This window comes from Peromyscus maniculatus, chromosome 20 (assembly GCF_049852395.1).
Source record: "Peromyscus maniculatus bairdii isolate BWxNUB_F1_BW_parent chromosome 20, HU_Pman_BW_mat_3.1, whole genome shotgun sequence".
In the NCBI taxonomy this organism is placed as follows: Eukaryota; Metazoa; Chordata; class Mammalia; order Rodentia; family Cricetidae; genus Peromyscus; species Peromyscus maniculatus.
The window spans coordinates 64,203,169-64,223,876 of record NC_134871.1 but is presented as its reverse complement, the minus strand read 5'-3'; the positions used below and the strand labels follow the sequence as shown (position 1 = coordinate 64,223,876).

General features: G+C 44.2%; 1 protein-coding gene and 1 long non-coding RNA gene across 2 annotated transcripts in view; one reads left to right on the top strand and one right to left on the bottom strand.

Moving 5' to 3' along the window:
• The window catches only part of Tmem117 (transmembrane protein 117), a 446,256-nt gene that overhangs the window by 394,565 nt on the left and 30,983 nt on the right, over positions 1 to 20,708 (bottom strand). The window lies entirely within an intron of this gene.
• LOC143269810 (uncharacterized) lies at positions 9,867 to 15,856 on the top strand. Its single transcript, XR_013046565.1, has 3 exons — positions 9,867 to 10,001; positions 15,198 to 15,250; positions 15,363 to 15,856. It is a non-coding gene; the product is annotated as an uncharacterized LOC143269810 (long non-coding RNA).

Sequence of the window (20,708 nt, the reverse complement as noted above, 5' to 3'; positions counted from 1 at the left end):
TGAAAATCCATCAACGGATACAGAAGCTGGCTGAGATCCAGGAGGAACCCCTCCTTTGTGACAGGGCTTGGGATGGAGTCTAAGTGTGGAAGAGTTAAGATCCACTTCAGCACTTGGGCTGTTAACCACCTGTTGTCCTAACACCCTCTACAGACCATAATATTTGAAAAGGATAGTTCAGGGTCTTCCCATATGTGCAAACTGAGGAGAGAAGTCAATCCTGTGGGGCGATGGGACAGGAAGGGTGACATCTGTGTCCACAGATGCCTCCAAAGTGAGTGGCCTGCTCCGCCATTTGATTTAGAAACAGAATGTTTTAACTGTCCAGTCATAGATTTCCTTACGAATTTCACTTAGATACCAAAGGAAGTTTCTCAACCTTTTTAGAGATGGGATATCTATCTACATTATGAGATGTGGCATATAATCTAGGATACACTTAGGCATTCTCATGCAAAGGCCGAGACACGATTCAGAATGCACATATCATAAAGCACTGCAGGATAAAAAGGTGCTGTGGAACCTCTCTGTGAGCATGCTCCTCAGTGGATCGGACTCATTGCGTGATCGCCTTCATGTGCCATTACTGTACGAGAAAGTGAAGTCATCCTTTTTCATCTGAGAAGATGCCAAGTTGCTTGTGCCAACTGGGCTTGGAAAAAGCAAAAGGCTAGTTTTTGAAAAATGATAATATCTGGTAAACGACCACACATTTACTTACAACCCAATATTCAGAGAACGCTGGATGGGTAAACATGATAGCGATGAACCTGGAGAATGGGGCTTTGTTTCACGTTGTGGAAGAGAAGCGGAGCCATCAGAAGGGTGGTATTTGAGTACATAAAGGACTCATTGAGGCAGAGTCAACACTTGCTCACCACTCTTGCTGGGGGAAAGATGAGAAAGGACAGACTCCTGTGCCAGGAGGTCAGCTACCCAGATCACCAGGTAGGCGTAGAAACGGCCCAGACTGAGCCGAGCTGCAGCACGTAGACTATTTTCTGCGTTGCATAACACTTAAGAAAAACAGCCCCCCAAGGGCAGGTTCTTTTTAAGAGTAGATACAGCAGATGTTTTAACATTTTCTCTAATGCCCGCACTTCCCTAGAGCCCTCCATCACCTCAGACCACAGATGCTCTCTGTCATCTACCACTGCATCTTGTTTTTATCTAAAAAGGAGCTGGTTTACTTCGGACTATCCTTTTCAAATATTATGGCCAATTTTAGAAGAAATTGAATGCAGATTACTAATTTAACACATGACAACCCATCTCACTAAATTTTCTACCATGCTGGTATTTTCATGGAAGAAATGGCTCGTCCTGTCTCATGCTCTTTGCTTTCCTCTGTATTCATTAACTCTGTCTGGTACTCAATTGACCTCCTGTCCTCAAAACTCAATGTTGTGAGGAAGTTCCTATCAAAATGCCAGCAAAAGCAAAATCACTTGTGCCTTAGGATCCACAGAAACAGGATTTTTCTTTACAGCATTTCAAGGTACCCACTTCACTTGATTTTTAGTCAGATATGTATGTGTATGTATGTGTGTGTATATGTGTGTATGTGCATATGTGTATGCATGTGTGCATGTACATGTATATGTGTATGTGTGTATATACGTGTATATCAGTGTATGCATGTATATGTATGTCATGTATGTGTGTGTGTGTACTCACATATGTGTATGTATGTGTATATGGTGTATATGTGTATGTGTATATGTGTGCTATATGAGTGTGGAAGCCAGAGTATGTGATACTATAAAGCACCTTCCATGTAGCACCAAGATAAGGCTGATATTTTATTATTTTCCTAAATGTTACTGGACTCCATAAAATCTAGCACATTCAGGAGACCTTCAAACTGCCAGGAATACAGTTATTAATGTCAGCATTTAAAAATTCCATCAATACCTCCTGAGTTTCCCAGAAAAGGACACAGAGAAAACAAAAGGTCTCCAGGCCTCCGGTCTGTACTTGGAAAGTGACAGGTCATGTGCTTTCTTTCTTTTTCTACTTAAATTCTCCTCTGTGCTTTTGTCCTTGCTGGGCTACGTGGGGTTTTAATCACATATCCCGTAGTTTTAATTAATGTGAAAATGTCATTTGAGTAATTAATAATTCGTTCTCTAATCTATCAATTTAATGCAAGTGTTAAACAGCACTGAGTCCAGGACTGTCCCTTCTAGGTCGCCATATATCTTTCTTGCTTCTAAAACATTCATAGACACCTTTGGGTGACAGTGCCATGCTGTCTTACCCCAGCGCCTCCTCTCCCCGCAGTGAAAGCCACTTCATCTCTCCTGGGTATTCTCTCCTATCTTGGGCATTAGCCCAATAGCTTCCTCATGAGGGAAGAACTTTAGCTCAGTAGAGAACTAGATATCGGGTCAACCCTGCTATTGGTCCAGCTCCGATAACTGACTCTTTGGCAGAGTTCTGACAATAGGCTCTGCCTTGTTTCTGAAACCAAGGGCCAATGGATCCTCTAGATGTGTTTGTTAGGTACATGTCTTATCTCCCTATAGTCTGGGTATCCTGTCCTAATAAAACCATTGTCTTCTCTCTGAATAGCATAAAGACCTGCCCGAATGGATCTCTACAACCCATGTCTAAAATTATGCTCTAGCTCCACACCCTTTCCCATCCCAAACCTCCCTCACTCAAGAGCATGACTCTTGAGTTTCTGGATCCCCCAAGTCTCCTCTGCTCTGGTGGAGGTTGGTCAAGGCTGATCTCTCTCAAGATATAAAACAGCTGGTTGTCACTCACCAACAGAAGGCGTAAGTAGTCAAAAAAAAACCTTTTAACAGACTTATAAACTTAGAGACTGAGTAACCAAAATTCTTCCCAAAGCCATTAAGTATTAACATTATCATTCCATTTATAAACACCATCATTATCATCATGTAATAGACCAAAACTAATATAAATTTTATATGATACATAAGACATTGCCAGTATTTTCCGACTTTAATCCCATCCCTTTTCAGGCTCTTGAAACAATGATTAAGTAATTAATATTGGTTGTTTGAATAAGAATGGCCCCTGAAGGCTCATAGATTTGAATGCTTGGTCACCAAGGAGTGGTACTATTTTAAAAGATTAAGTAAAAGATTAAGAGCTGTGGCCTTGTTGAAAGCAATATGTCACTGGGGGTGGGCTTTGAGATTTCAAGAGTCCAAGTCAGGCCCAGTGAATATATATATATATATATATATATATATATATATATATATATATAGAGAGAGAGAGAGAGAGAGAGAGAGAGAGAGAGAGAGAGATAGAGATAGATAGAGATATAGATAGCCTATGAACCTAGATGTAGAACTCTCAGCTCCTTCTCCAGCACCATGTCTGCCTGCACACCACCATGCTCCCTGCCAATGATGATAATAGACTAAACCTCTGAAAGTGTAAGCCAGCCACCAACTAAATGTTTTCTTTTATAGAGGTTGCTGTGATTGTAGTATCTCTCCACAGAAACAGCACACTGAAGAAGATATCTGCTTTTCCTTTTTGAAACATGGATTTTAAAAGTGCCTTCCATGCTTCATCTATTTTGCAGACCCCTAAGAGGTCACAGTTCTGAGACACTTTGCTCTCTCACTTCATGATGAGAAGTTTCATTTTAGCTCACAGTGCTCTGGGTAATGAAAATGGGAAGTACACATCAGTTAAAGATGGCTGAGTGAGTAACATACCACTAGAGCTCCTGCAGAGAGAAATGACTCTCATAGACTACCAGTGGGAACATAACGTACTCTATTCCTTTGAAAATGCCATGGCACAGTTATTTCCACTGCTGTGTAAAAAGTCAGCTCATTTCCTAAATGTCAGTTCCTTTTCTAGAGCCTCTTCCTATGTCAGACATTGAGAAAAAGATTTAGATACAAAGACATTCTGAAGATATCAACAGACAAGACAAAAAAGAAGAAAGATGACCAAAAGAAACGGAATTTGACTTGATACATGACAGTATATCTCTGTGATGTGAAATCCGGCAAACATTCAAAATTATGTTAGCTCATAAAATGCAAAGTTGGGGGTGGTCTAGGAACAAAATCACATTCATGTTAGTCCAGAATGGTGGGACAGAGGGTGACTTGGCTTTTTTTTTTATTGGAGTCAAAGCTAGGGCCTCATGCAGCCCAGACTAACATTAAAATTACTAAGTAGCCGCAGATGACCTAAACTTAGGAAAGCTCCTGGTACTGGGATTATAGACACGTGTCACCAGGCCTGGTTTATGCAGTGCCAGGGATCGAACCTACAGCTTTGTGTCTGTGAGGAAAGCACAAAGCACTCCTCTAGCTGAGCCACATCCCTGGTCCTTAGCTTTTTTCATTGCTTCCCTTTCTTCTTCATCTCCTTCCTTCATTTTCTCTCTTCTTCCCTCTCTTTATTTGCTCTTTGTTTTCTGTGATTTCCAATACAAAACATGGATGACTTTTGTTTGTTTGTTTGGATTTTCAAGACAGGGTTTCTCTATGTAACAGCCCTAGCTGTCCTGGATCTCAATCTGTAAACCAGCCAGTCCTCGAACTCACAGAGATCCACCTGACTCTGCCATCCAAGTGCTGGGATTAAAGGCATGCACCACCATGCTTGACCATGTAGTATTTTTTGAAAGGACTTTATTGTTTATTATTTTTATCTATGTGTATGTTCGTGAAAGCGTAGGTCTGTGTAGTGCCTGCGGAAGCCAGAAGGTGGCATTGCATCCCCAGAACTAGAGTGACAGGATGAAGTCACCCACTGTGGGTGCTGGGAACTGAACTCAGGTCCTCTGCCAGAGTAGTGCACACTCTTAACTGCTGAGCCATCTCTCTAGCCCCCACAGTCATAGCTTTTAAAGTCAACTCCAAAAAAGGAAGAACAGCAAAGGGGCAAAAGTTTGATGACATGAAAGTATCTGCAAGTATCATAAAGCAAGAGCCTGGTCAGTTCCTCCAAAGACGATGAGTGAGAGGGAGGATTTCCCCAAAGAGCTGAGCTTGCTGCCCCATATGGCAGCTGGAAATGATGACACAGAGAAACACTGAACCAGACTGCTCTGTGGACAGAAAGAAAGATTTACTGGGGATCAAACTGCCAAGGCCATCTCAGGACACTGGTGGGGATGGGACAGGGTGGGTTAGACAAACAGATTTTATGTGACAGTCAGTAGGGTGGAGATCTGAGCTGATACAGGATGTCTGGATTGATCCGGAACCAAGTGCCCTTGGCAGAGGAAGAGTTGATCTTTGTGGGAAGGCTAAGGGAGGTTCCTGGAGGGTTGAGGGAGGATTGAGGGAGGTTCCTACAGAACAGAACTGGCTTAAGAGATCTGCTTAAATAGAAACCTTTAGGCTTGTTTACCCATAACAATTCTTCTGTTTACTTAGCCAGAGTCTGTCTGTCTGTCTGTCTGTCTGTCTGTCTGTCTGTCTAGAGCAATGGCACCAGCGCTGCCATTTTGGGGGGTGGGGAAAGCTCTGGATCTATCAGTAGTCACCCCATCCTTACAACATTGTCCCCCCAGATCAAAGATGTCCCAAGCCCATCATTGAGATGGACTTGAAGGAAAAAGCAAACAAGCAAGACAACCAACAACCAAACTGCATCAAAGCACCATTTCAAATGCATATGCCAAAGCAAACCCCATGGGTTAAAACATAACAGGTCTGCACTACAGCTAAGAGACGTGGATGCTTAAGAAATATTAAGGAATTAGTCATGAGTGGGCTCCAAATTTAAAAATATAAACTCCCATTTCATTTAAAACCAACCAGTTTAACCAGGAAAGGCACATGGATGGTGTAAAGACTGCCTTCCACTTTGAACCACCTCTATATCCTTATATGTATCAGGATGTATACACATGAATCCTCATTATAAGCTTGTTCAGGGAAGCCACTTGTACAAGGTCACATACGAAGCAATAGCAGATGCAAACCCCTCCCCCCACCCCCCACTGTCAAAACCCATGTCCTCTGCCGCACCACTTGGGACTGATGATTCAGAACAGCAGTCACTCTGGTGACAGTGACTTTGTAAGGAACCCAAATGTGAGGAAAACACACCTCCAGTGAATTCCAGGTTTTGTTAATCAAATTGGACCTATTAAGAAAACACAGCACAATCTCCTACGTTATTCCACTTCAAAAACATGGCAAATTCCTGTTGTGAATAAGCATGACTACAATATGACATTTGTTATTATTATTACTTTGAGGCTCATGTGGACCACTGGTGTTTCACACTCCACATAAAAATCCCCTAGCACACACTGAAAATGAGTTTATCTCTTTGATGATGCAGAAGATCATTCAGAGTCTTTTACAGTTATGAATATGAATTACCAAGGCAGCCTCGAGAGGGTCTCATCAGCACAGACATTCAGATCATTGAGACTCGATAATCTGACTTTTGTTACCTTATGAACTAAGTGGATGCCTTCCATTAGTGCTAAGGAAAACATTTGAGGTTTCCTAACTGAATGGACTTGGGATCAGACTTTCAGCAATGGGGGAATATAAAACAGCTTGGCTATGAGACACTCTCCTGTGCTGGGCCTAGGATCTGAATTCTCAGCAGCAGTAAAGGTTCTTCGTGAGGCCAGGGACCACACGCTGAAGATCTTTTTTATCCTGGCAAAAGACCTGGTTATCTGCATATCACATAGACTCGATGAATATCGACTGACTGACAGCTGCTCCCTCCAAGCGGGTAATGGTGGTCACTAGCTTCATCAGATGAAGTGGTCCCAACTCCATCCAACAGGCCACTCCTCCAGCTGTTGGCGTTCCACTACCGTCTTAGAGCCAACCCCACTTTCTGTAGATCTCTTGAGACTCTCCTGGTCTACTGTGAATGCTAACAAAGCAGTTCAGGAGTTGGTTTTCAAGGCAAGTATTATGTGAAAGAAGCAGCTTGTGAGAGTACAGCCAGGCTCTGTGAGGGACTCTGCGAGGTAAGTTATTTAACACCAGCATCACGTGGTGCCCTCACCCATAGAAACCTGTGTGGGGGCACGAGAGTAGGTCAGTGAGATCAGCTCACTCCGGGGACCCTGGCACGCACACTTCTCTTGTATCCTAGATATCTAAAGTGGATTACAGATAAGAAGAAAACAGCCTCCATCTTCCACTCAAATCTAGGTCCGGTTGATCCACCAGTGTGGGATTTAAGGAGGATCTGTGTTTGTCATGACTCACATAGACTCAATAATCATTGCTAATCATAATATATCCCAAAACTCTAGCCTGACGCTGAAAGTACTTAACAGTGTTATAAACTTCATTGAGAGATTACTAAGGGGAAAAAAAATCAGACCATTCTCAGGAAATTTAAAAAAAAAGTCACAAGAACTCAGATTCACTGGATTGAAAGGAAGTTCTTTAAAGGGCATACAAAATCTCTACATAGCCTCGTAGAGGAAAAGATCATGAATCTTTCCTGATCCGTTAAGTTTCAGATGACAATAAGTAATCCAGGTTCTAAAGGGGGTGGGGATGGAGGAAGGGGAGCAGGCAGGGAGGATGAAGGAAGGACATGTGATGTGTGTGTATTCCGTTGTTAAGTGTCATCTCCATAGAGATGGCTGTTGACGCCAGAGAAACTGATTGGAAGAGTGATAGTGTGGAGAAAGGCAAAGGCCCAGAACGAAACCTACGTTTGATGGAGTAGAGTTCAATGGGCAAGAGCAGATGGGCCACCAGGTGAGAAAGGAACAAGATGATTCAATACCACACATGCAAAGGAAAACGATTGTTCCAAGAAGGTGGCTCCAAACGGGAGCTTAAGAACACAGCAAGAGACTGGTGAGCACATGTTCTGAGAAGATCAGACCTGACTGGTGCTGTGCTGGGGAAAGCATTTTAGGTAGAAAGAGGGGACTCCATAGAGCAGTAGTGAAGGATTTATTGAACATCCTGAGAATGTCATAAGGGTGGGAACTGAAGTGCAGGCTTACAGGGACTAGAAGCAATCAGGATCAGCTGACCCAAGGTCTTCACACTCAGTCTCGTCGGTATCTTTTTCTCTTTGGGCAACTTCCTCTCCTTGAGCACAGACCAGTATGACCAACATGGTTGCCAACAGCACACTCAATAACAGGGCAAGGGCATCCCCACAACTGAAAGGGTCCTTGTCTTAACACAAACTTGTGACAGAAGGGTGAGCTGACACACTGGGGGTCCGACAGTGAGTCTACCAGCCTTGGGTGATGTTCCCATCCAGTCACCTGAGGTGAGGGAGGAGGAAGTCACGTCTACCGGGGCCTTGTGGGAGGGTGATGGACTGAGGCAGAACTGGAACAGTGGGCACGGTGGATCATGAAAACTATGTTCAGCCAACCCTGAAGAAGCTGTTAGAATCAACTCGGTGCTGCAAACACATGAAAGTGTCTACCCCATATGAAGTGCTGTGCACTTAACTCAGATGAAGCTTCTTCCTGGATGTCATCACAGGGGGCTCAAAGGAGGGGGAATAAGCCATGAATTTATAAACTATAAACAATGCATAACTGCCACATCAAAATGCCACGATGACCAGAGCAAGCAGACATGACTTCGGAGAGGTGACATTTTTGCTGAGAAAGGAATGGAATTTTGAAGAGACGAGAAAGGGGAAGAGGAGAGGAGGTCAAGTCTCAGAGATATTGTCCCTACTATTGGGCTAAATGCCCCTTGAAGGAAGGAAATGCTCTCCCATTTTCCTTTGCATCTCTTGTTGCCTACAAAGCAATTAATCAACATGTCATTGTTAAATACCAGTAAGTACGAACAAATAAAGAAACAGAGAGGGAAGTATCAACAAAATTATTAGAGAGTTTGGTCCTACCAAATATGGGGGCCCATACCTGTAGTCCTAACAACTGGGAAATGAGGGGCAGGAAGATTGAGAGTTCAAGGCCAGCGTGGGCTACATAGAGAACTCCACATTAGCCTGGGCTGTACAATGAGACCCTGCCTCAAAAAACAAAGTAACGAAAGTTTGGTCCCCTCAAAGACAGGAAGAAGATTCGTTCAGACGAAGACCAACGACAGACAAGTGGAAGGCAGACGTTAAGACCAGGTTACAGGGAGCTCTGAATGGAAACTGAGCGTTCCACTTTTACTGGGGACAGAAAATACGACTAACAGAGGCACAAACCCTCTCACGAGGCCCGTGACCACTCCTCACCAGTAATACGAGATTGATAAATTTCCCCCACCACTTCAGACAGGTGTTGTCAGATTCAAATTCAATAACATACATTGAAGATATTTTTGCTCATCTTTGTGTCCCCTCCAGTACCTGCCATAGAACTCTACCCCGTCCATGTTGAATGACTTTCTCTGTAAACTGTAAATCTTGTCAAATTTAAGAGATTTTTCAACACTTAGAATTTATCAACCATTTGGACTTAGTAGATACTCAAAAGTTATTTGTGTAACTGTGCTACTCTTCATATATATATGATTTTTTCATATATATAAAGATTTTTGAGACAGGGTTTCTCTGTGTAGCTTTGGAACCTGTCCTGGAACTTGCTCTGTAGACCAGGCTGGCCTCAAACTCACTGAGATCTGCCTGCCTCTGCCTCTATGAATTCTATTGAAAATCTGTGATATGAGGTGGATGGCACTGGAGAAATGGTACCTAAGGGTGTCCTCTGGCCTTGGCATGCACAAACACACACACACACACACACACACACACACACACACACACACACACACACACACCTCTGGGATAGAGCATGTCCCTTTAAGTCTCTGACAAAATCATATTTCTTCAGATGGGCCTTCTGTGGTAAACTCAGGAGTGCCATCCCCAGCCCACTGTCCTCTCAGTCCTTTTGTTAAAAAAATTGTTTATTTTTATTTCTGTTTAGGTGGAAACCCTGCAGTGCCATATACCCAAGGAGTTTAGGATAATTAAGTGGAAGCTGCCACCCCTCCCCAGACCCCACCTCTAAGAAAGCCTGCCAAGAGTCAGCCCCTCCCCCGGGCTGCTCAAGACCATGCCTACAGGTAGCTCAAGACCACGCCTACAGACCTGGTCGCCATAACTGCTGTGTGCTCTCCTGCTCTCTCCCCTGCCCTCTCCAGAATCACCGGGGAGTTGCTTCTCTCTGTTTACTAAACCTGGACTTAATAATTCAGCTTGATTGGCTTATTACATCAGCAGCGGAGGATAGTCAATAACCAGGAGTACAAAACTTATCAATTTCATGTGCATTCATGTTTTACCTGCATGTACGCCTGTGTGAGGGTGTCAGATCCAGGAGTTACAGACAGTTATGAGCTGCTATGTGGGTGCTGGGAAGTGAACCCGGCTCCTCTGGAAGAGCAGCCAGTGCTTTTAACTGCTGAGCCATCTCTCCAGCCCCTATTATCTCAGTCTTGATCATCGCCTGATTTTATATATATGTTATATGACTTTGTATATATAATATATATATATGTTCTTCTCTTCACCATCTGTCTTCTCCTATAGATGACATAAATAAAAAGAGATTTTTTTTCCTTCTGGCATATTACCATAACCCTAGTTCTAAAACTGTGTCTAAGAACTGTGGATGCCCAATCAATCCTGCAGGAATGAATAAATATCAGAGCTGTGTTTTAGGAGGAGTGTGGAAGAAAGAGTACATGTAACAGGAATCACTCTCCTTAGAAAAGCCTGTTAGCAAAGGTGGCCTCTGGCTGGCAACTAAGGGCTTGGATGTATGCAGGACCCCCCACTATTTCATAACCAGGAGATAGGGCTCACTGTGCCTGAGCTGTTCACATGAACACTGTAATGGAATCCACGGTGACTAATTAAAAATGTTCACAAAAAAAAAAAAAAAAAAAAAAAAAAAAAAACCACGGTGACTTGCTCTGGACACTTGCTTTCCTTCTGGAACCTGGAATTTGGTAATGTGTCAAATAGGGGTTGATCAGCCCCTAAGAGACACTCTGGGTCTATGTGCGACATGGGCTTCCCTGATAGGCAACGCTCTGCATATGAAGTCCTAACTCCTTGGACTAAGTGTGTGTCTTCACTGCAAAAACAACTCTAGAAGTTTCTGTCTGGCTGCTTCATGCTTCTTTTCTGTTTGCTGACTTGGTTTTGATCTGTTTACGGCAATAAATCAGAGCCTTGAGTCCTAACATATGCTGAGGCCAGGGAGCCTTCTTCATGATTCATCAGAACGGGGGATGGTCTTAATCTCCTGATACAAAGCAGATTTTTTGCCAGCAGCCTAAAAATGTAGATCGGAAAGACCAACACAGTTGCTGTCCAGTGGGCAGGCTAGGAAAATGCTGTTGCTGAAGTCTGGAAAGGAAGACCGAGGACTGGAGGAGAGGGAGGATGCGTGATCGTTCCAGATCATCACTGACAGAAAATGTTTGATTATGTGGGCAGTGACTGAGTAAGAGAGCAGAGGAAACTGAACCAGTGAGTGCGGGTTACCAAAGGAGGAAGAAAGATCGTGCCCATGTGATGGTGTTAAACTAGCCTTGGTCCAGAAAGCAGAGTGAGCAGATTTGAATATATTTGAAACAGCGGTTCAGTAAGCTTGAGGAATGAGAGGCATTTCCAGAAGGAAGCACTGAGAGACCTGGGCCTGAGCACAGCAACTGAACCACAGGAAGCCCAGTGGGGGAGGGGACTTCTGTGTGCTTCGCTGGCTGGGGTATTCCAAGCATGGACAGGTGTCCTTGCATGTGATATGCACTCAAATGTTTGTCACGTAGTAAGGAATGAAATGGTATCACAGAAAATAGACAATTCTGCCGGGCGGTGGTGGCGCACGCCTTTAATCCCAGCACTCGTGAAGCAGAGGCAGGTGGATCTCTGTGAGTTCGAGGCCAGCTTGGGCTACAGAGCGAGATCTAGGACAGGCACCAAAACTACACAGAGAAACCCTGTCTTGAAAAAAAGAAAGAAAGAAAGAAAGAAAGAAAGAAAGAAAGAAAGAAAGAAAGAAAGAAAGAAAGAAAGAAAGAAAGAAAAGAAAAAGAAAATAACAAATCTGTAAGTGTGGAAGGCTAAAATGGAGACATGCCAAGCTTGATTACCATCTAATTGTCAATAAAGCTGCAGGTGGAGCCGAGGTTGGTCTGAAGGAGAACAGAGTCTGTGACCACCTCATCCCTGAGACACCAATAAGAAATAACAGGAACAAAGCTCTGTCTTTTTGCCCAGATTTTCTACACGGAGAACAAAACCAGATTAATATTTTAAATGCCTTTAGGGTATACATAGCAAGACACCTAAGAGAATGGAGCCGAAGCCATGTCTCCATTTGTGATTCGCATAAGAAAATTACTCGTGAGTGAATGCTTTACCTCTAGGTCTAAAACCTGGTGAGCAAGAAAGAAAAAGATTTCTCTTGAACACATCTAGAGCGGCAGCTCGGATAAACAACTTCATTGGAATGGGGAGAGAACAGGCTTTCTCTACACAGCCTGGGGTAACAATGCCAGACTGTCAGGAGCGACTCAGAGCCTAGAACCAAATTCAAAAACAGCCAACTTGGCACAAAGGTCGAAATGGAAACTGATAGCCTCCAAGAGGAAAACAGCAGATAAGCTTCCAGTGCTTTCCTTTATAACTGCTTTGAAGTCAGAACACTGAAAACCAACCTGGATTCTTACATTCAGAGTTATTTACCTTCATTTTGTAAATTAACACATAATAGCCTACCTTGTGTATGCTGAGCTGCACTTCCCAGGGAACCTTTCAGTACCAGGGGCTGCTGGGAAGGCAGCCAGCTGTACCTCTCACCTCTCAGTCCTCAGTCTCCCCAGGAAGAGCCCTATCTGAAGACAGCAGCTGCCAGAGGCCAAGACCCTTCCCACTTCCCACTGGCACCCACCAACGGCTGCTTCACGGGGAGTTAAGAGTTCAGACCGCACTCAAATTCTGGGTTTCTAGGAAGGACAAATCCAGTCCCAGGGTTCCAGGGTGGGATGTAACTGGACTACAACCCAACATCTCCCCCACCTCCACCCTTCTTCTCTTTCTTCCTTTCCCGAGACCACGCTGCTAAACTTCTTATTCTTCTCAGAGTAGGTTGAGAGATGACCCCTCTAAAACAATGGCTCTCAACCTGTGGGTCTCAACCCCCATGGGGGTCAAATGATCCTCTCACAGGGGTTGCCTAAGACCACCTGCATATCAGATGTTTACCTTATGATTTCAAAATTTCAGTTATGAAGTAGCAACGGAAATAATGTTATGGTTGGGGGTCACCACAACATGAGGAACTGTATTAAAGGGTCACAGCATCAGGAAGGCTGAGAACCATGATCTAGACAGTGCGTTTGAATACTTGGTCCTCCATTTCTGGCACTGTTTGGGGAGGTCATGAGGCCTCACTGGAGGAAGTGTATCACCTGGGGTAAAGCTTCAGGTGGTGCGGCCTAACCCCACTTCCTACTTCCCTCTGCTTCCCGATTGCCCATCAAATATGGCCAGCTGCCTCCCACTCCTGTAGCCTGCTGCATCTTCCAGACATGAAGGGCTGTGCCCCTCCCTCTGAGCCAATCTTTCCCTCCTTAAACTGCCTTCGTCAGGCATCTAGTCACAGCCAGGAGAAAAGAAACTAGAACCCAACCTACAAGAAAGAGGAAAGAACCATGCATGGCGCTAAAAAGATACAATGTGTTGTCAAGTGATTATTCTAGTCTTCCCTGAACACTTCTCTCCTTGAGGGCTGGAGAGATGGCTCAGCACGTAAAGGACTCACCATGCAAGCGTGAGGTTGTGAGTTCGGATCCCCAAGTCCCACATCAAAGCAAGTTTAGAAAGTGCCCTTAATCCCACCCCCCTCAGAAGGCAGAGACAGAGGATCATATGGATCCCCAGAACAAGCTGGCTAGCTGGACTAGCTATGGGCAAGCTCTGGGTTCACTTGAGAAACCACTCAATTAAGTGACCAAGCCTCAGTGAATTAGATCAAGACCAAAGGATGAAGACCACCCCTGTCTTGGGGTTTCCATTGCTGTGGAGAAACAGTATGACTATGACAACTCTTATAAAGAGAACATTTAAATGGGGTAGCAGCTTACAGTTCAGAGGTTCGGTCCATTATAATCATAGTGGGACATGGCGGCATGCAGGCAGACATGGTGCTGGAGAAGGAGCTGAGAGTCCTACAGCTTGCAGGCAACCGGAAGTGGTCTGTGACACTGGGAGCAGCGTGAGCAGAGGAGATTCAGAGCCCGCCTCCACAGTGACACACTTCCTCCAACAAGGCCACACCTCCTCATAGGGCCACTCCCTTTGGGGGCCATTTTCTTTCAAACCACCCCCACCCCCCAGTGTCAGTCTCAGCCCTACACACTTATGATAACACAAACAGAAACCACATGCACACCACACACATGTACACATGCAAAAACAAATCTCTTTTTTAAAAAAAAACAAGTGCAGTATGAGGAGGTAGAAAAGCATGAACTCTGATTTCAAACAAACCTACTGCAGTCCCACCATACATCACCTACATGGCGATGTGCTCCCTCATCTCTTTGATCCTCAGTTTCTTCATTACTAAATAGCACACACTCCATTATAATTTTGTAATGATTAACTAAGGTAATGCGCACACCGTCAGGGCTTTAGCGGTATCAATGGAGTTTGTCTCAATGGGCCATGAACTCAGCGCTGCCTTCCTTTATCACAACCATGCATGGATGGGTTCCAGTGGTGCAGAGCCCTGATAATGAACCCTGGACAGTTATATAGCAAAGGGTGTGGCTCAGGGACACCGCTGGGCATCTATGAGGCCCTAGTTTTGAACCTCAGCACTCTAACAATCAAAACACTGTGAAATATCTCCTGGAGATGTAGTTCAGTTGGGAGAGTGCTTCCCTAACACACACAAAGTCCTGAGTTCAAGCCCCAGCACTGTGTAAGCCGGGTAAGGTGGCACACATCAGAATCTCATCTCTCTAGAGATGTCAGCAAGAGAATTAGAAGGCAGAAATCATCCTCCGTTATACTACCAGCTCCAACCCAGCTTGGCCCACATGAGGCCATGTCTCAGAACATATTATAAAGCAATTATATGGTAGAAGGTACTAGTCCTTTTATGGCACCAAATACTGAATAGGGACTTAACTATTTCCTGGGCAGTTACAGTATGGCAAGGTTAACATGGAACCTATTACATTTAATGTTTTGTTTAGTCTTCAACACAGCACTATAAAGCAGGTTTGATGGCTTTTTTGTAGGTGTGGAATTGACGGCGCTCAGAGAAAGAAAATATTCCAAGGCTCCACATCTAGTAAGTGGCAGAACCAATATGTGTACTTCTCTTTTCCACTTTTGGGCCCTTACGTTGTATTTTTTCGTAGACTTGTAGACCTCCCAAATAGAAACTCCCCTTTATTTACCAGTGATAAAATACAGTGTGAGCCGGGTTAGACCTTGGTCTTCAAGAGACCGCTGAAAGGAATGTCTGCCCAGCAGAAGAGCTCAGCTCCAGCAGTCCCAGAGCTGCACGCCTTGGCTTCATACCCTTTCTCCACCATGGCCTTGAGTAGCCCCAGCTTTTCCTGGGTTTTAGAGCTACTCAGCCCTGAGTCTGAGCCTAAGCGGGTGAGCAGAACATTCTGCCTTAGAGCCTCAGCAGTGAGCTGATTGAGTTGGGATATCTGTCGCCATAGAAGGGGCCCCTGCTCTGGGATCCCACATTCGCAAGGCATGTCACAAAGCATACCAAACCTGTAGCTGAACCTTTTCAAAGAACCTCCTAAGCTCCGTTTTGCAAATCCCTATAATTGCCACCAGCTTCTCTTCCAACCATTTAATTTTTCATGACGCTGTTTCAACAACCTGCGACGATTTGTTTTAATCGGTTCTGGGTACAGTGCTCGGAAACAGCGGAGGCTGAGAGCCTTCTTCATCGCTAATTTGCATTAACCATTACTCTCCCGGGACTAACTGTGTGCCGGATGCCAAATTACATTCCCTTCCAGCAAACCTCTGAACTACGGGAGTCTAGTTTTGTCCAAGCAGCAGTGTGGCTTCCTGGTTTGGAAAAGAATGACAGCGAGCAGGGGGGGGGGGGGCACTTAACCCCTCACTGAGGTAGATGAGGGCTTCCGATCTCCATGGGCTCAAGAGAACAGTGAGGGGGAGACCCAAAGGTTGTTTGGGTCAAAGGAGGCCAGGTGCCCCCTCCCTGCTCCCAAGGGACTGTGCTCGCTGCTAATCCACAAGGTGTTTTCCAGCTCACTGCTTTGCTTCCAAAATGGGAAAACAAGAACAGAGATGTGGAAGGACACTGTGGGAGATGGTGCAGACAGTCTGGAAACCCCCCTGCATGGATACTTCCCTACCCACGCCAAAGAGAGCTGTCACCTTTGACCAGGATACTGGGTTCAAGACTCTCGTCGTGAAAGCCCTTACCGGCAGCTACAGAAAAACCGATTTCTGCAAGTGCTAACAAGAACTGAGCAATAATTAGTGAAAACAAATACTGTAAATCTAAAAGATGAACTGGAGAAAGAATGATTTTTTTCACTTTGTCAGGAAATTAATTTATCTAATAAACAATAAGAGAAGTGACACGTAACATAAACACAATGCTCTAGCAGCTTGTCACACCAGAGAAGCTTATGCATATACTTAAATTATTAAGCAGTAGACAATGTTTTCATAAGAATGGAAGGGTTATTTCAGCTCTCACACACTTGGGGAAATGGCCCCTTTTGCTAATGGCCTGACTTGGGCACCGCTTCCTCCCTGAGGGCAGGGCTGGCTGGCTAGTGCCTTCATTTTTTCTAGTCGTTCAACAAACACTGTTATTTGTGATGTATTTTCACAATCAGAATGCCTTCTCACAACCCAGGGAGGCTTCAAAGAAGGTAGTAAGGACAAGTCAAGTACAATTTTAGGAATGGGAGGCCAAGTACACACTAAGAGCTGTGCAACTGATCAGCCATTCTGTGTGAGCGCCCGCAACTGCTCTTGCCCACACTTGGGAAGGCGCTAAAGGCCTTAGGAACTGGTTAGCAGGTTGGTTCAATATCATAACCTACCGGCTTTACTGATTTGGGCTGAAGTAATCCAAATCATAGGACATTTATCTGTTGTCATCATTAAGATCTCAGTGACCCAGTAGGTATTTTGACAGGCTTTGAATATGAAATGGGGTGGCAAAGAGATATGAACCGAATAATTAATCTTTATGTGTTCCTATGACGTGTATCGAAGAAGATGGTAAGAAACAAGAAACCCATGACTCAGAGTCTTTTAGTCGTGCATGTCTTCTTTTAGAAACTATGTCTCCAAAACGACTCTGTCCCTTCTATTTTGTGTTGTTTTGCATTTAAACAGGGTCCCTCTAAACAGTCCAGGCTGAACCTGCACTTGTAGAAATCCTCCCATCTCAGCATCTCCAGTGCTGGAATTACATTTGTGTACCACAATTACCAGCTCTAAAATCAACCCTTGACAAAATATAACGTGACCTCTCTATATAACGTTTGTTCTCATTTATCTCAGGATACTTACTTATCCATATTAATGGCTTTTAAACCCCTGAGTTTCTCATAGGAAAAGTATTGTTTTTACAATGTATTTTCTTAACCTTAATTAGAAACTTTTGGAAGAAAAACAAAACAAACGAACAAAAAATCAAAGAAAGCCTGACATTCTAACTTCTCCACAAGAGGAGATATGTCCCAGAGCCGAGATGAGACAGTTATAGGGAAAGATATCTCAGAGCAGAGACCATCTCTGTCTTTCTCTTGGGGTTTTCTTTTCTTTTTTCTTTTTTTTCCTCCATCCCACCCCTAAACATCTACTACACAATGGAGGTCTTAACAGCCAAGAAAATAAGCTGCTATACAGGCACAATCCACAAGGCGGCGCTCATCCCTAAGGAGAATGCCTCCTTTCCATACACCCTGAACTTAAAACTGACTTTTTATAATGAAACCTCTTAGAGATGAACAAACCTTTGAAGTAGCTCTAAAGGAAATTTTAATGTCATACATTAATAATTAATGTTTCCAGAAAGCACAAGCCGCCTCAGTAAAAATCAGGCATACAATTAGTTGAAGGAGCTAGGCAAACATGTCATGTAAATTTCATAATAACCAAATTAAATGAAAAAAATGAAAAAAAATTTCATAATAACCATATATGAAAGTTTCAACTGCAACTGATATTTTATTTAATCCAACCAGTCCAAAATACTAACATTTCTACGTGCCATTGGTGTAAAATGAACAGCAAAAGGTTTTCCGGTTCCTTGGTGGGATTCTGCGGCACACTTTGCACCTGCACACAGCCCAGCTGCTCCGCGGGCGCCATGCCTGACAGCCACTTTGCCCAACGGTGCGCACCCGGAGAGTCCAGCCCATGTCACTCAGCACCAAACCTAACGTCTGACCGCTAAAGCAAACAGTTAGCCTGTGTTTCTTAGATCACATAAAATACGCCCGCAAAGCTGTAAATACAGACTTTCCCCGCTTGCAAGGCAGAGCAAGTACACGATGTTTTCTGTAGGCAAAGCATATGAAAACATCCACCCTCCACCTCTATAATCTTTTAATATATAACAGCCTATAAGATTAATCCTGGCCTTGTTTAATTACAGCTGTCTTATTGACGTTGTCAAGCATAAGATACATACTAGGACAGTATAACAGACCAAACCCTGCAAGCTCTCCTATAGAAGGTGGGTGATATATGCCATGTGTATATTAAAGCATTGACGAGTGGGTTTAACGAGCATTTCCTCACGTGATGATGGATCTTACACATCTCCATTGAACCTGTTTACGTAGTTAGACTTCTCTGAATCATAGACACAAGAGGTGAGAGAGGCCATTCTCGTTTCCTAACAGTCAGCTGGTCCATAAATACACAACAAAAGAGGTTGCTCACTGATACAAAAGATTTATTAAAACTGAAAAGGGTAGCGATATTTTTTAATTTTTTTTGGGGGGGGGCAGTTTGAGACAGGGTGTCTCTGTGAAGCCCTGGCTGTGCTAGAACTCACTGTGTAGACCAGGATGGCCTTGAACTCACAGAGATCCGCCTGTCTCTGCCTCCCGAGTGCTGGGATTAAGGCGTGCAAGGGTTAGCTGTCTTATTCAGATACATGGCCCTGAAAGTAGACAGGACTTTGTCTGGTGCAAAAACACAAGTGTAAAAGAAAGCTTTGCTTCTTTCACAAGATGCGTTGGTGAGAGCAGTGGCCTGCTATCGTTTTGACCAAGTACAGCACCGCCACGCAGAGCTTCCGCCGGAAGACAGCTCAAGGGGCCGCTGTCTGAGTCTATGGACCAATCTTCAGGGATCCGGCACCCAGACGCAGGGCACCATGCTAGCTGATGCTGGGCAAAGTCTTTGGGGGGGGGGCTGCAGATTGCACCCCCAGAGGAGTGACACTTGCCATTCCTTACATCCCCTAAACATCTGCAAAGCCCACATCTCCACAAAAACTGCTTTGAAACTGGATTCCAGAGTTAAGTGACAAGCTGGTTTTCTTTCTGCACATGCAAAACAAAACATAAAAATTCAAGTTACTTATCAACAAAAAGTTACTAGCGTTCTCTAATCCTATGACAGACGTGGTTTTATACTGTAGCATTCAAGTAACAGAATGTTATTCAAGAGGATATGAAAATTAATTTTTAAAAAGACAAACTGATTGGGACCAACAGGATGAACCAGTAGGGAAAGGCGTTTGCTACTAAATTAGATGACTTGAGTTCCATCCCTGGGACCCACATGGTAGGAGAAAACTGATTCCCACAAATTATCCTCTGACTGTTACATACAGGCTGTGGTGCATTCACCCATGTACAGGCATACACACAAATAATTCTTAAAAATAAGGTTAAGTTTGCAAACTTGTAATTTATGGCAGCCTGAACTCATGCCTAAGCATCTGATCTTCAGTGTGGAGACTTGAGGACAGGGACTGCTACTTCATCTCAGAAATGAGAAAAACAGTTTTCCTACTAAGAGTGGATGAAATAAGAGAGTGGAAGAAATGCTACAGACACGCTGCAGTGATTTGAATGGAGTTTTGATTTTACTCTTGCACATAGCACATCCTGTGCCCTGATGCAAGATTAGGCTTCTTTCCTAATGCCCATGCAATAACCTTCATGGAATAGTGTTCTAGCCAGATGGGATCTGTCACTGTGGCTGCAGTGGCGTGGACTTCCTGGAGGCGCAGCAGCAGCTCCTGCAGCCGGGTGGCTCTGGGTGCCAGCTGCTCTCAGTTGGTCACAGTAACACTGGAAGGCTGGTGGATGGGCTGCTTCCAATGCAGTAAAAACTAGTTACCACTCCCCTGGGTTACATAATTCGGGGTTAGATTAAACTGAGCCGGTGTACAAATTATACAATGACAAAATCTACAGGAAGGAGTCCAGGCTCCATAAAAATACAGCAAGGGAGGACAATAGAATGATCTGGAATCCAAACTCTCACCGTCATAGCCAAAGTGAGGAAGACGCATGAGGAGCACTAATCCCAGTTTAACCTGCGCATGCACACTGAGAACTCCTCTCACCAACAGGAAGCCTTGTCTTTGCTACCATAGGAGCTGGGCCTGCTGCTAAGGGACTTGGAGAACACTCTAGCCCAGCAAGCATGGGGACCTGGATCCCTACTCCGACAGGGTGACCAAGGGGTTGACACCATAGTAAACGGCAGCAACGGCCACTGTGGAAACTGTTGACCATAAGCAACACTGCTGAACACGGTTGTGTTCT